This window comes from Vulpes vulpes, chromosome 6, assembly GCF_048418805.1.
Source record: "Vulpes vulpes isolate BD-2025 chromosome 6, VulVul3, whole genome shotgun sequence".
Classification (NCBI taxonomy): Eukaryota; Metazoa; Chordata; class Mammalia; order Carnivora; family Canidae; genus Vulpes; species Vulpes vulpes.
Genome location: NC_132785.1, coordinates 33,959,969 through 33,976,985, shown reverse-complemented (window position 1 = coordinate 33,976,985; position 17,017 = coordinate 33,959,969).

The window sequence follows — 17,017 nt, the reverse complement described above, 5'->3', positions numbered from 1 at the left end:
TTAGAGTACAAAATTTGGGATGCCTGAGTGTCTCAGTCAGTTAGGCATCCAATTCTTGATTTCAGCCCAGGTTATGATCTCAGGGTCATGGGATAGAGCACCCCCCATCTGGCTCCACACTGAGCATGGGATTGCATTTGAGATTCTCTCTCCCCCTGTTTCTGCCCCTCCTCACACCCCCATATGTGCTTATGTTCTCTGTCCCTAAAATAAAATAATCTTGAAAGAAAATAAAGTGCAAAATTCAATATGCTTCAGTACATGTATATAAGTACCAAACCATAACCAAATAAATAATATATCCATCATGTCCTAGTTTCTTTGTGCCCCTTTGTAATATAAATTTTTGTGAACTATTCTAATAAAAACTGATAATAATTCAAAAATATATATCCAATTATGAATTATTTACTTTTACCTATGCTTTACTTAGAAAAAGCTGTTATAAAACATTGCTTGTGGCACAGCAGCTTATTCAAGAAAGACTATTAAAGGTAAAACACTGTCTTCAACAAAGCTGTGGAGAACTGATTCTTCTCAAGTGATTTCAACATGTAGTAGGAGAATACATGCACATACAGTGATAAAGAAAAAAATGATGAAATATGCATACAATTTTGATGACATATCAATGTATTTAATGGTATTTTAATGAATACTTTTATTATTTTTTTAAAGAATTTATTTATTTATTCATGAGACACACACACACACACACACACACACACAGAGGCAGAGGGAGAAGCAGGCTCCACACAGGGAGCCTACATGGGACTCGATCCTGGGTCTCCAGGATCAGGCCCTGGGCTGAAGGCAGCGCTAAACCGCTGAGCCACCAGGGCTGCCCCAATGAATATTTTTAAATGCAGAGGATTTTAGAATTTTATTACATATAGAGAAAATAAATGTAAAAAAATAACATTGATTATATCTAGTAAAAATTAATATCATTATAATTTTCCTGACATTTTTGTTATTGAGTAAAAAGCATGCTGTGAAGAAAAATCTTTTCCATTGTTATTATTATTATATGTAATTTTATTAGGTTTATTCCCATGGCTTATTCAATTGTGTGGAAATGGTAAAATGAAGTTACAGTCTATGATGCCATGAAAGTAAATGTAGCTTTGGAAAGACACCCAATGATACCTGTCTGAATCCATTTGCATTCCTAAGGTTTTGTTTGCAATCCTGACTAAGCTATCTAGAACGGAGAGGAGACATTTTTTGTTTAGAAAGATAAGCAGATAAGGGCACGCTGGTGACTCAGTGGGTTAAGCATCTGCTTTCAGCTCAGTTCATTATCCCTGGTCCTGAGATTGAGCCCTGCATCAGGCTCCTTGCTCAGTGGGGCATCTGCTTCTCCCTCTCCCTCTGTCAGCTTCTCTCCCTACTTGTGATTTCTCTCTCTCTCTCTCTCTCTGTCAAATAAAAAAATAAAATCTTAAAAAAAAAAAAGAAAGGTAAGGATATCAATTTGATTTGTTAAACTAGTGCTGAAGTATAACAAATTTTACCAGGGAATAATTCCTGCACTAAAATTATTTTAATTTATGTTTTGTGCAGAATGGTTTAGTTAAAAATAAATAAACAAATAAGTGAATGAATGTACATGTGAATGAACGCATAGCTGTGTGCAACACTAAGGGAGCTTATTAGCAATGTCTCGCTGTCAGAGGTACTTTTTTCACTATATGCTCTCAGAAGAATTGGTGTAATACATAATTTCCTCACTAGATTTCAATAATTAGAAACATTATTAGTGATAACATAATCTCCAAAAAGCATGCAATAATAGTTTCCTGTTTTCAAACTTAAATTGCTTTGCATATGGTTTCATAATTTCAACCAATTTTCTCACTTTACTATTTATGGAGAAAAGAAACTGGGCTAGTTTACTATTATAAAACTTTAAGTGGCTCTAGCATTTATACTTCCTATCATTTTTCTATTCTGTTCTACATATATCTAACTTCTATATATTATGTAATATACATGAAGTCTATGAAGTATGTATTATATATATATTTAATCATTTTTATGTCTAAAATCAAAGATCCTTTCATTTATATTTTGGCTTTGAACTCCAGCTTATATTTTCTTACAGACTTCCTTCTTTGTTACATTTTCTCCTTTCTTTCCACCACTTCTTAACATCTTAAATAATACATATATACATGTTAAATCATAAAATGTATTAATTTTGCCACAATCAATCTAATTATTTAACTCAGAAAATTTGCTTATGAGTGAATTTATTTTATTGCTGTGATTTTAATTTGAAACTTATGGTGCATTTTTCATGAATAATCAATTACAAAGGCATTTTATCGATATTTCATTCAATTATAGCACCTCATTAAGCACCTACTTTATACTGGACTTAGTTCTTTTCACATTGTAATTCAATACCTGCTTGGGTTGTCACCTGTTACCAAAGCTCCATATTAGTACAGGACAACATTTAGCCTAAAATTAAGTGAGCTGTCAGGTGAGGTAGCTTTGGAATATTCTGTCAATATATGAATTATTTATGAAAGAGGAAAACAAAGTGAAAGTATCATTAGACCATACTCCTTTCCAATCACCAGAATTATTTTAAAGCCCTGTATATGAGATGGAGGATTCTTTGTCAAAACTTGCATTTGAAGTGGGTTTAGTGTTTGAGCCAGAATCTCTTGATGAATCGTGATTGTCTGCAGACTCAAAGGAAAATAAATCCTTACTTTTCAAACAATTTTTGCTTTTAAAGTCTAGTTATCAATGAAGAAAAAAGAGGCTTTTATAAAATTGTATTTAAACCTTCAATGTCCTTGTGTCATGTAAAAGTTTCATAGGAATTTCCATTACAAACACAGTTTTTGAAGGCTTTAGATCTTGCTATCTGAAATTTGGAACAAACATTTTCAGTCTCAAACAGTTGTTACTTCCTGAAACAAGAAAGCAAGAAGTCTGTATCATTTTTCAGTGGCAACAACAACAGAAAACACACTGCAAAGAAATCAGATTTTAAATAGAGAGCACAAAAGTCTAAAACATTAGTCGTACAAATGCTGGAAAACATGAAATGTCAAGAATTACAGTGTTTTGTGAAATTCAAATATAATACAGAATTCTCACTATCATCATTCATCTTCCCATTTTCATGCACCACAGAATTATTTGTAATAACATGTTTAAATCACATTAATATCTGAGAGTATTATATGAGATCTGAAATCTTACAGGGCCTAAATGTTTTATTGCAAGACCTATTTCTATATCCATGTATGCATTCTCATGGTCTGGAGTGAATAGATAAATAAGTAAAGTCTGAGCAGTATTTATGGGCCAGTTGAAATTACATAATGATCTGTAAAGTTCCGGAAAACAAACAATTAAGCAGAATATATATATATGTGTTCCTTGGCTATACCTCCTTATCAGGAATCTATTTCATATATATGTAGATTGCCAGCCTTTCCCAAGTACCCCAAATCCTAACAAAATCAAGCCTTGCCTATGGCATTCAGTACTTTAAATGGATTATTCCTCTGCCCACCTTTTTTTTTTTTTTTAAGATGATAGACAAAATGTTAGGAGAGACTAATCAAGTTGGTGACAGTGCTTAGCAACAGATCAAATCTTAGATCATTTCCACATCAGGATTTTACTTTTTAAGGCTATTCTTGTTAGTGGATCTGCTTTTTCTTTTCCAGTAAGGTCTTTGGCCACAGATAGCCTAAGAGGTCTACCCACTGTATATTGGTTACATTTAAATAATTAGGTTTTATTAACTTAAAAATCATTTTAGTTAACTAAGGAAGAATTTAATCCTCAGTAATTTTATTTATTCACCCATATAAAAACAATTATTGAGAATCTAAAGGTATAAAGCTTATTTCAGATACTGAACATAAAAAGAGAAGTAAAGCATAGTACTCACCTTTAAGTAGCTTATAAAGAAAGAAGCAGATGTCAAACGAGTTAAAGTGCTTTATTAATTAATCATTCCTTCATCAATGCAGTAAGCATCTATGGTATGCTTTCTATGTGAGATGCTGGGCTTTGTGTAAGGTATACAAATAAATAACAAATCCTATATAAATTTACAGTCTGGTAAAGAAGATAACCTCATAGACAATAATTACAGTACAAGGTGTTTAGTGCCTTGATGGAGTTATATAGAAAGTTGCAGACTTGATAATCCAGGAAATGTCTAAAATGAGGTTATTGCCTACCCTGGATTTTATAGGATTAATAGACCCTTAACAAGGAGATGATGAGGGGAGAGAAAGAATTCCAGGTGAGAATTATACATGACGTTGCACTGAGTATTACAAGAATTGTAACTAATCCAGTACAGCTGTAGCATAGTGTTTTATGAACTAACCAAATATTAGATGGGAGATAGAGGTCTAATTTATGAAAAGCATTCAGTCTCATGTAGTGATTAGTAGTGTTATTTAGGTAACACTTACTATCCTGATTCACAAATGTACAGTCACTGTGTCTCAAATCTGAAATAAACATTTCCCATAAGTAAAGCAAAACAAACTTCTGGAAATCAATGGAATTTATTGAATAATTTTCAAAACCCTTTCTATCTAGCACCACTCGGTTGTTTCTGAATTGTCACAGCAAATTTGGAACACGTCTTGACAACCTAGAAGTGGTTTTGGTGGCAAGCTATTATCAAAGAGCAGATACCTCCAAGAAGTCTCTTATTTGGGACTGAGGACCAATTATCTGGATCTCTTGAACACTGGTTTTAGGGAGTTAAGGGCACCTCAATTCTGGTTCCTCAAGACTGCTTTGATTGTATTGCATACCTTTGCCTGGAGGCTTGCCACAACTGGATTGTCAGTCTATGGCTCAAAGTGCCCCCCCCCCTCCATTTCTAACAAAAGATCCTCTTTGTAATAATTTTTTCATCTATTAACAGTTCCAAAAATGCTTGCCCCACCATAGTCACCAGAACACCACTAAGTCTAGGATGGTCTTGTTCGCCATTCACCTTTTAATCTCTCTTTTTGTAAATTAAGGTTTATGGCATTTTCTAACACCACTAATTATTTGATTCTGGAGACACTGAGTGGTCAACAATTAAGTTCTGATTCTAATATGGAGTCAGCACAGAATTTATAGTAAAGGGTCAGTTCCACAACACCAACCCCCTTCATTAATGATTTCTGGGCCTCTTATCCTTGTGGCTGAACTGCTATAAATTGAGGGTCCCCACAATCCCCTCCTCAAGCTCAGTAATTTGTTGGAAGTTTCATAGAGGGGCATCTGGGTGGCTCAGTCAGTTAAGTGACCGACTCTTGAGCTCAGGGTCATGAGTTCAGACACGGTGTTTAAGTAGGCCCAGCATGGAGCCTACTTTAAAAAGGGGAGGCAGAGGGCTCAGAGAACTCAGAGAACTCAGAGATGCATTTTAATTATGGTTACTGTTTATTATAAAGGATACAAGTGAACAGTCGGATGAATAGATGCACAGGCCCTACACACAGGTAGCTTCTGTCTCTGTAAATTGGGGTTTGCCAGGCATCTGGCATCTTGAAGCATTCATCAACCCAGAAGCTCTCAGTATCCTGTTGTTTAGGGGGTTTTATGGAGTTTCAGAACAGATGCATGATCAATTATTAACTCAATCTCCAATCCCTCTCCCCTTTCAGATTGAGAGTAAAGTGGGACTGAAATTCCTAGGATTTTAACCAGGATTGGTCTTTCTGGTGAGGAGCCCCCATCCGAAGTTCTCTAGAATCTGGCCAAGAGCTACCACATTGGAGTAATAGATTCTCCCATCTATTACTCAGAAAATTACGAGTTTTAGGAGCACTATAGCAGAAACAAGAGACAAAGACCAAACATTTCTTACCAACTGCACAAAAGAGCACTTATTATTTGGGCAAAAAATACCCATAAAAACAGTTAAAAATAATTTCCAACTGGCCTTTATTAGGTATCTTCTGGTGAGCTCATATATATACTGAGGAAAATAATTGTAATTTCTCTTAAGGTTCAAAATGTTAAGATATCAAAATATTGCTTTTGTAAGACTTTTGTTGATCCATTTTTTTAAAAAAAATTAAGCATTTAGCTATAAGTACAAATCATAATATGAGTAGTCTTAGAAAAGTGGGCAACTACAGTAGTGTCTCAGGGTAATTAAGATTGAATTAGTTAATTTAAATACTTAAACCAGGCATGATATAACATTTGTCATTATTATGATGATATAAGTCACTTATTTCCTGCCCCATTGGAGTGATATATTTATTGCACGGTTCTTTTTTTCTTAACTCATGACCACAAAGAATCAAACCCTAAAATACCTCTCAGTTTCTGTCTATATTTGGAGAACTAAAGGGAGAGGTGTAAGCTCATATGAATTGAGAAGGTCTTTTGTAATTTTTTATACAGGTTAGGTCACCTTAATGATTTACCTTGTATGACAGTTATTTTTCTGAAAATAATAGGAAATGTTCCATATTAAATTTAACAGTTAAATCATCTAGTGCCAAAATGAAAAAGCCAGGATGATACAGAAGAGTAGGAAATGACCCCTACATTTATCTGGAGATGTGCCATTTTTCTCTACCTAGACTTAACTCTTCTTGCTAGGAAAAAAAAAATAGTACTAGTTTACATTCCATTAGATTTCAGTATTTTGTCACAAGCAGTAAGCCTGCTAATATAAATGCAAAATAACATTTTTCAGTCTGGGAAGATATGAATTATAGGATAGTTTTCTGGACAGAGTCACCTTGAGCTTAAATGCTTAATTTTTAAAAATGTTAAAACTATCTTTTGAATGAGTTTCTCTTCCCTTCCACAAAGCCCTGTAATAAAAGAACAATTTGCATCTGTAGAGAACAGGATCCTATGGGAAATAAAGAGCTCATTGAACTGTTTCACATCATAGTAATCTAAAGAGAAACAAAGTCAGTATTTTTCAGGGCATGATATATGGGCTTGAAATTGTTATTCCCTTATGAATAAAATAATCTACTACTGCTAAAATCTAGGCTCAATTTTATGTTGATACCAACAACCAAAACTATCCTAAAAATTACTCTGAGAGATTTATTTTCAGATAGACAGTAGCTTTTTACTTGTCACTTTTATTGAGGGCAGATTTGGAAAACATAGCTTCTGGAATCCTGGGATTTGATAAATTTTCCTTAAATGCTTTTGGATACATCCTTTTTTGGCATTTGTCAGATCATTTTTAGAAACCGTATGATCATGAATAACTTATTCTTCATTAATTTTGAATAAGTTTACCATGTTGAAAGTGGGGAACATTTAAGGAACTTATATGTGCATTTAATAAACATAAGAGTTTATTTGAATGAAGCATGTAAGTTAATTTTTAAGAAAGAAAAACTTCCTCAGTAATGGGAACTATGCTTATATTATTCCAATATGCCCCAATCTTTGAAGGTACATAATATATATCTACATATATCTACATGTGTGTTCTCACAACACTGTTTAGCTCATATTCTTTCTTTGTTTTGTTTACCGTGTATTCTCAATGATAGAAATAAGATGGCTTTCACATATCTACCATAAATGAAGATAAATTTGAATGAAGTAAGTGGAGGCAAATCTGAAAAGGTGGCAAATGGAGTAAGAAGTATGTTTTTTGCTATATTTAGCTGCTTCAATCCCATTGCCCTCAGAACCTATTATTTTTGTACATTGAAATAGTTTCTAAGCTATTCCATTACTTCCCAATCTCCTACATACTGCTTTTTATCATTTTTTCCCTATTTTTTTAAAAAATTTCACTAAATCTCTGATTGATCAATTCTAGATTCACTCCAACAATAGTGCTAAATATTTATTTGGCTTGCTTGACATTCCTGTGGGATAAAAAATTTCAATGTCTTCATTTTCCTGAATTATATGTTAGGTACGCCCTGTCAAAAAGTGTCATTACTTTTTTCTACTTTAAAACTTAATCTTGGATTTGCACATAGTAGGTAACCGATAATTATTTTTAATTAATTTCATACTAATTTAAATAACAGTACTTTGATGGTCAAATTAGAATAGACAAATACACAATTTTGATTGTATTTCTTTCCTTTTCCACTTTTTCTGTTGGCAGTAAAACATTTTACATTGCAAGAACTTGGTACAAAATTATTGCAATTTTAAAAAATACTTCTATGAATTATTAAATGGGTGTATTTTTGTTATGATTCTCTGGGTCGGTAATTTTGTATGTTTATTTTCTATTTGTTCTTTTCAGGCTAATTTAGAGCAGCATTCCTAACATTAGTAATGGAGTTTGACATCCCTAGAGTAGTTTTGTAAGCACAAAGTTAATTTGGAGACAGTTTTATATTTAGAGAACACTTTCTAATTTATAGAATATAAACTAGAAGGCAGCCTTAATACTTTTCTGTTTACACATCCTTAACAGAGGTCACAGTCATTGTTGTGGACAGTCTTAATAGCTATAAATGTAAGTCTTATTAAGAATTTCTCAGAGAGATGCCTGAGTGGCTCAGTGGTTAAGTATCTGCCTTTGGCTCAGGTCATGATCCTGGGGTCCTGGGATCAAGTCCCTCATTGGGAGTCTGCTTCTCTCTCTGCCTGTCTCTGCCTTTCTTTCTGTGTCTTCATGAATAAGTAGATAAAAACGTAAAAAACGAAAAAGCATTTCTCAGAAAACAAATATTAACCTGAAGTATAGCTTAATTATTTTGTTGCCTTTATTCAAAATTCCATCCCTTGGATATTTTAATGAGAAGGAGCTGTACAGAAATTTATAGATAAAATCGGTCGAAAAGGTACTTTAAAATTAGATATAATTATTGGAAGATGCTTTTCTTTATACCAAAATTTCCATTATTGCATTCAGTATGACATTGAAGCAATAACCATGCTTTGCTGTATATTCATTGTATGTGATATTATTCAAAGAAATAACCTCAAGTTACTCATTTAAAACAGTATATGGCCCAAAAGAGCAGAAGCAACAGTTAGAAATAAATGAAAATGCATCAGGTTACCTTCAAATCAATTCAAGTAATATTCTAAATAAATTATATGATGCATTTAGAGAACTGAGGTGCGAGGTAATAGCAGTTATTCAATACATTTCATTGCTGATCTTCCTAGACAGGTGGTAATGATAAACTTCTTATATGATTTGGATTTAGTCATTACCATTAAAGAATACGGTATATGTAATAAATTTATGTTATGATGAATAAAATGAGATGGTTCTTTAAAATGAAATATTCATTGAAGATGATACATTAGGAAAGAGGATCATTTGACCTCATTTGGGAAAATATTATTCACAAATATCTAGGATATGTACAGTTATGCAGGCATACCATGGAGACATTGTGGGTTCAGTTCCAGAGAATCACAATAAAGTGAATTTCACAATAAAGTGAGTCAATGAATTTCTTGGTTTCTCAGCACATATAAAGTCATAATGTTTACATCATATGGTAGTCAGCAGTAATATTATCTCTAAAAACATAATGTACATACCTTAATTTAAATATACCTTGTTACTAAAAGTGCTAACCATCATCTGAGCTTTCAGCAAGTTTTAATCTTTTTCTGGTAGAGGGTCTTGTCTCTATGTTAATGGTTGCTGACTGATCAGGGTGGTGGTGGTTGAAGTTTGGAGTGGCTGTGGCAATTTTTAAATATAAGACAAAAATGAAGTTTCATCTATGGACTCTTCCTTTGACAAATGATTTCTCTATAACATGCAAAATTGTTTAATAGCATTTCATCCAAAGTAGAACTTCTTTCAAAATCAGAGTGACTCCTCTCAACCCTGCTGCTATTTTATCAACTAAGTTTATATAATATTCTAAATTCTTTGTTTTCATTTCAACAGTCTCCAGAGCATCTTCCCCAGGGAACCACTTTCTTTACTCATCCATAAGAAGCAACTCTTGAAAGAAAAAAAAGAAGAAGAAGAAGCAACTCTTCACCTGTTAAATTTTATCATGAGACTGTAGCAATTCAGTCACATCTTCAGACTCCACTTCTAATTGTAGTTCTTTTATTATTTCCAGCACATCTGTACTTACATCCTCCATGGAAGTTCTTGAATCACTCAAAGTTATCCATGAGAGTTTAAATCAACTTCTTTCAAACTTCTGGTAATGTTGATATTTTGACATCTTCACAAATTAAATTGCAAATGTTTATAAAGACATCAGGAATGATAAATTCTTTCCAGAAAGTTTCAATTTATTTTGTGCAGATTCATCAGAGGAATCAGTATATAGAGCAGCTATAGCCTTATGAAATGTATATTTCTTCAATATTAAAATGGGAAAGTCAAAGTTACCCTTTGATCCAAGGACTACAGAATGGATGTTGTATTAACAGTCATGAAAATAACATTAATCTCATTTTAGATCTTCATTAGAGCTCTTGTGTGACTAGGTAGATTGTCAATGAGCAGTAATATTTTAAAGCAATTTCCCTACCCTCACCCCCACTCCACTCCCCTGAACAGCAGGTCACAGCAATGGGCTTAAAATATTTGGTAAACCATGTTGTAAACAGATGTGCTGTCATCTAGGCTTTGTTGTTCCATTTATAGAGAACAGGCTGAATAGATTTTAGCATAATTCTTAAGGATCCTAGGATTTTTAGAGTGCTCAAAGAGCACTGGCTTAAACTTAAAGTCATCAACTGTGTTAATCCTTAACAAGAGAGGTAACCTGTTCTTTGAAGCATCCACTTCTCCTTTCTAGCTATGAAAGTCCTAGATGGCATCTTCTTCCAATAGAAGAATGTTTCTTCTACATAAAAAAATCTGTGGAATGTGGCCACCTTCATTGATTATCTTAGCTAGATCTTCTGGACAACTTGCTGCAGCTTCTACATCAGCACTTGCCACTTCACCTTGAACTTTTATATTTTGGAGATGGCTTCTTTGGTTAAACTTCATGTAACCTCTGTTAGCTTCAAACTCTTTTTCTGCAGTTTCCTCGCCTTTCTCAAACTCCACAGAATTGAAGAGATTATTTAGGGCCTTGCTCTAGATTAGGCTTTGGTTTAGGAAATGCGGCTTGTTTGATCTTCTATCTAAGACCAGTAAATTGTTCTCCATATCAACAATAAGACTGTTTCCCTTTATTATTCATGTGTTCACTGGCTTAATTTCAGTATTATTGTGTCTGGGGAAATAGGAAGGCCTGAGTAGAGGTAGAGAAATGGGGAAATGGCAGATTGGTGGAACAGTTGGAATACACATGATATTTATCGATTGAGTTTGCCCTTTTATGTGGACATGGTTTGTGGTACACCAAAACAATTATATTAGTAACATCAAAGATCCCCACAACAGCTATAATAATAGTTAAAGCTTGAAATATTGGGAGAATTAACATAATGCGACACACAGATATGATATGAACAAATGCTGTTGGAGAAATGGCACCAGTAGACTTCATCATTGTGGGATTGTCACAGATTTTTAGTATCTACAAAGCACAGTAAAGCAAAGCACAATAAAATGAGGCATTGATGACTGTGTTAAAATAAGAATGCCCTTTCTACAAATATACACAAATTCCAAGAAGCTATTATTTTGCTTCTCCTGAAGCAATGGAGAGAAATTTTAGAAAAGAGTTCCTGATAAGGGACATGATTTTCTGAAATAAAAGTGTTTTGCAAGTTGAAATGAAGTAAATTATCCTGGTAATTATCCTGGTATGTGTTTCAAAGACAATAACACTAACCAAATGTATTTATTTTTAAGCATAAGGGAGAACTATTTGGTTTGTTAATTATCAGCTCTCATTAATATTCTGTTTGGAGTTCCTATATATAATGTTCATAAACTTTAAAAGTTCTGCTTTTTAAAGTCAGAATGAATTTCAAACAAATCAGTAGAGAATAATGGACCATTACATCCTCATAAACTTGCAAATTAAAAAGAACTGAAAACTATTGCTACTATGAAAATCTTTGATGTAAATTCTAAGGTGACAGCAAAGTCAATGATACCATTCAAGGAAAGATGTAGGAATGGCTATTGCCAATATTGATAATTATTTATGGAAATATATTCTAAATACATGTAAGACTTTTCTAAATACAGTACAGTGATTTTAAAAATTTAAATATAATTTGTAGATATGTATAGAAGAATTGTTATCAACACTGCTAAACAAGTTTGTGGCATACTTAGTGCTTATAACATTGCTCTAATGGAACATGATTACATTACATGATTTTATTTGTTATGTATTATAGGATTCTATTAATTGGAAAAAATTTCTTCATCACTTAAGAATCAGAAATGTAGCTGTCAAACTGATACTGAGTGTCTTTTTCATTCCATTCATTTATGAGCTTAGATAATTTCATAAGGAAAGTATAAGGAATCAATAAAAGTGCTATCTCTGGTCCAAAGAGTTCTATTTTGCTATTTAACAATATAGTATGGAACATTTTATCCAACTAAACACGAAATAAAAATTAATGTTATCATCATTATCGCTAACACCATCATCATTATCATAATCATCATTGTCAACTTCATTAATATTTCATTATGAAATGAGATCTTGCTAGGTGTAATGTAGTTTCCTAAGTGTTAGAAGTACATTTTTGTATTTTAATCTTCATGATAAACTCATGCTATAGGTTCTGACATCCCTGTTAAAAGATAAGGCAAGTAAGGCTCACAAAGGTAAGTAATCTATATGTGATTGTCTAGTAAACTGCAACTGGAGGATTAGACCCTTATGTCAAGTTTTGTTTTGTTTTGTTTTAAATTTTATTTATTTATTCACGAGAGACACACACACACAGAGAGAGGCAAAGACACAGGCAGAGGGAGAAGCAGGCTCCATGCAAGGAGCCAAATGTGGGACTCGATCCTGGGACTCCAGGATCAGGCCCTGGGCCGAAGGCAGGCACTAAACTGCTGAGCCATCCAGGGATCCCAAGTTTGTGTTCTTCAACACCACAAATCCTAGCTTTTTGAAATGACTGCTGGATATTAAGAAAGGTATTCACATTTATCTTACTGAGTTCCAGATACCTTTCCAACCATCAGTAGGCATACAGAGCAGTAAAGCCCAATTTATTTATTTCTGATTTACTTTTCATAGCATGATAGAAATCCCTGGATCTTTCTGTTTGACATGCCACTAAATGGACCTTGCATCCTATTTCCAACGTAATCCCAATTATTCTGGATTGAAATCTATTAAAGAGGACATTCCATTCACCTAATTTGTAACCCTCAGTTATGGGTTTTGTTTGTTTTTCCAACAGTCACTTGATGTTCATTTCTTTTGTCATGAATTTGATTGGGGGAAACATTTTTTTTTTTTCTTAAATAAGCTCCTTTTAAAATCTCCACATTTATTCCCATATGAATTTAAATTTCCAAATAGCTTTACCTGCTATCCTGTTTTGTGGAAACACTGTTCTTTTCATGTATGTGTTCTACTCCAAAATTTCTAAAGCTTCTCATTTTTAATAGGCAAAGCCCAAATTACTGGATATTGCATTCAAGGATGGTCATGATTTTGACCCTTAGCCTGTTATTTTGAAATACAGTTAACTGGTTAGCTCATCATGTTTGTGATGTGTGATATGATTTTTTGAATTTTCACTTTATATATTTATTCTTTTATTTTTTTCTGGCCTTCTTTCATTTTTGCTTTTCAGAATCCAAATTCTATAACTTTTCTTCCCCATTGATGATTCCCATGGAAATGAATACAAAATTAGAATAAATGAAAGAAAATTAAAGCGTTACATTTAGTTACACAAAACTAAGTAAGGTCAGTGTTTCAGAAATTGTGAATAATTTATGCTAAGCATAACACACACAGGAAAAGATTGCAGTATAGTTCTCTAGTCTTAAACATAACATTCTTTTGAAAAAAGACGTATGTCCACAAAAGATCCCGAAAAAAATTCATTATAATCACTAATGTAGAAGTAACAAAAGCAAGTGATAGATGGAAGGTTTAAGACATATTGGGAGTACACCTTTTACTGCCGTAGTCATTAGCAATTTAGCAGAGAGAAAAGCTGCAAGATCTTTATGTTGCCTATGGAAAATAGAAAATGACAAAGGAATCTATAGCCTGATGAGAAGTAATATAAGGAAGAATTAAATTGGGCTAATACTACATCTGGGTGGACCAACCTAGTCAATCAAAATATTGACTAAGCTGATTGGCAGCAAGTGACTTCATACATACATATCACATGCAGCTCAAAGACAAATTACACAGTACGTTCAGTTATCCATTTTTTCTACTCAAACCCCTCAGGCTATACTGCTGACACATTAAATGAATTTACCATATCCATTTGTATTCTTAAAATCAAAGGCATATATTCTAATAGCATTCAGAAAATAAAATCAAGAAAAATTAGATCCTCCAGAAATAAACCTAAAAAAAGGATGCTAGAGTAAGTATTTTATTTGAGAGGTATAGCAAATACCAATACAGGAGTGAAGAAGGGAAAGGGATGGGAAAACAGCCTATAATGGATGTGTTCTCAAGTCACCTAGAACTGTGGGTGACTGGAGCCTAATATCTTAAAAACGGTTTAAGAGAGCATGTCTGGGAAGATGCTGGAGTACAAGGACTTTAAGCTCACCTCTTGTTACAGATTCAGCTAAGTAACACTCACATCAGTGTAAATAACCCAGAAAATTACCCAAAGACTGGAAGAACAAACTCCACAACTAAGTGTAGAGAAGAGGCCATCAAAGAGGGTATGACAGGTAGAGAAACAGTAGGAAGCTAAAAGGACTTGAAGGACTGTCCATGGGAAGAAAGGACTAGCAGGCTCCAAGAGGAGAGAGAAACACACTATCATATCATGGAGCCTGCACTAGGAAGACGAATGCCCATAATATTTGGCTTTGAAAACCAGAGGATTCAAATTTCATGAGTTTCTACAAACAGTGGAGTTTAAAACCTGAAATTTAAAAATTACTGAGCTCAGTAGGAGATCCAGAAAGGTGAGAGGAAACTGAGTCTCTGCTCTTAAAGATACAGAACAACAAGCAGTTAATGGATATACAGCATAGAAGTAGCAGTTTGAAAAACCTTGGTGTACAAGGGGTGGAATGTTGTTTACCGATCTAGGAGACTGTCCTCAGGGGACAGAGATTATTGGGAAACCCCTCTAGGAACAAATAAATTGAGAGGAATTATTTCTCTCTTCTGCCTCCAACATAAATGTACACCACCTGTGGGAACCAGCGCAGTGCCAACATATCCTACCTAACTTGCTAATACTGTGAGTATCCCCCACCCCATGTACTTAGGTGGAAATGCACCCTCCAGCCAAGCCTTCCTTAATCCAGGTGGTACAAATCCCTTCACTCAGATCATCCAAATAGAAAATCAACAAAGAAACAGTGGCTTTGGATCAGATGGATCTAACAGATCAATTCAGAACATTCCATTTAAAAACAGAAAAATACAAATTCTTTCCAAGTGGAGATGGAACATTCTCCAAAATAAATTACATATTAGGCCACAAAACAAGTCTCAACAAACTCCAAAAGATTGAAGTTATACCATGTATCTTTCCTGACCACCATGCTATGAAACTAGAAATCAACCAAAAGAAAAAAATCTGGAAAGAGCACATGGAAGTTAAATAACATGCTATTAAATACTGAATGGGTCAACCAAAAAATCAAAGAAATAAAAAAAATACATGGAAAGATACATGGAGAAAAATAAAAATGAAAACACAGCAGTCCACAGTCTTTGGGATGCAGCCAAAACAAAACAAAACAAAACAAACAAACAAAAACAACAACAACACTGTTTTAATAGGGAAGTTTATTGCAATACAGGCTTACCTCAAGAAGCTGGAAAAATCTCAAATAAACAACCTAATGGTACACCTAAAGGACCTAGAAAAAAGAAGAGCAAACAAAACCTAAAACCAGTAGAATGAAAAAAAAATGATAGAGATTAGAGGAGAAATAAATGATATAGGAACTAAAAAAGCAAAAGAACATATCAATGACAACAGGAGCTGATTCCTTAAAAAGATTAATAAAATTGACAGACATTTAGCCACACTCATAAAAAAAAACAAAAATTTTAAAAAAGAGACTCAAGTTCAGAAATGAAAGAGGAGAAATAATAACCAACACCACAGAAATATGAAATATTGTAACAAAGTATTATGAAAAAATATATTTCAACAACATGGATAACCTAGAAGAAATGGATACATTTCGCATAACCTACCAAAACTGAATCAGGAAGAAATAGAAAATTTGAACAGACCAATGAAATTGAATCAATAATCAAACACTAACAACAACAACAACATGCAAACAGAAGTCTAGGACTAGATGTCTTCACAGCTGAGTTCTACCAAACATTTAAAGAAGAGTTAATACCTATTTTTTTCAAACTATTCCAAGAAATAGAAAAGGAGAGAACACTTCCAAATTCATTCTATAAAGTTAACATTATTTCAAGCTATACTACAAAGCTGTATTAATCAAAACATTATGGCACTGGCTCAGAAATAGAACACATAGACCAATGGAACAGGATAGAAAGCCTAAAAATAAACCCACAATTATATGATCAATTAATCTTTGACAAAGGAGACAAGAATATGCACTGGATAAAATACTGTCTATTCTACAAATGGTTTTGGGAAAACTAGATAGCTACTTGCAAAAGAATGAAACTGGAACACTTTCTTACATTATATACAAAAAAAAGAAATTCAAAACACATTTAAGGACCTAAATGTGAGGTCTGAAACCATAAAAATCCTAGAAGAGAGCATAGGCAGCAATTTCTCTGATATTGGTCATAAAAATATTTTTATAGATATTTTCAGAAGCAAGGGAAACAAAACCAAATTTAACCACTGGGACTACATCAAAACAAAAAGATTCTGTTACAGCAAACAGTCAACAAAACTAAAAGAGAACCTACTGAATGGAGAAGACATTTGCAAATAACATATCTGATAAAGGGTTAGTATCCAAAATATATGAAGAACTTATATA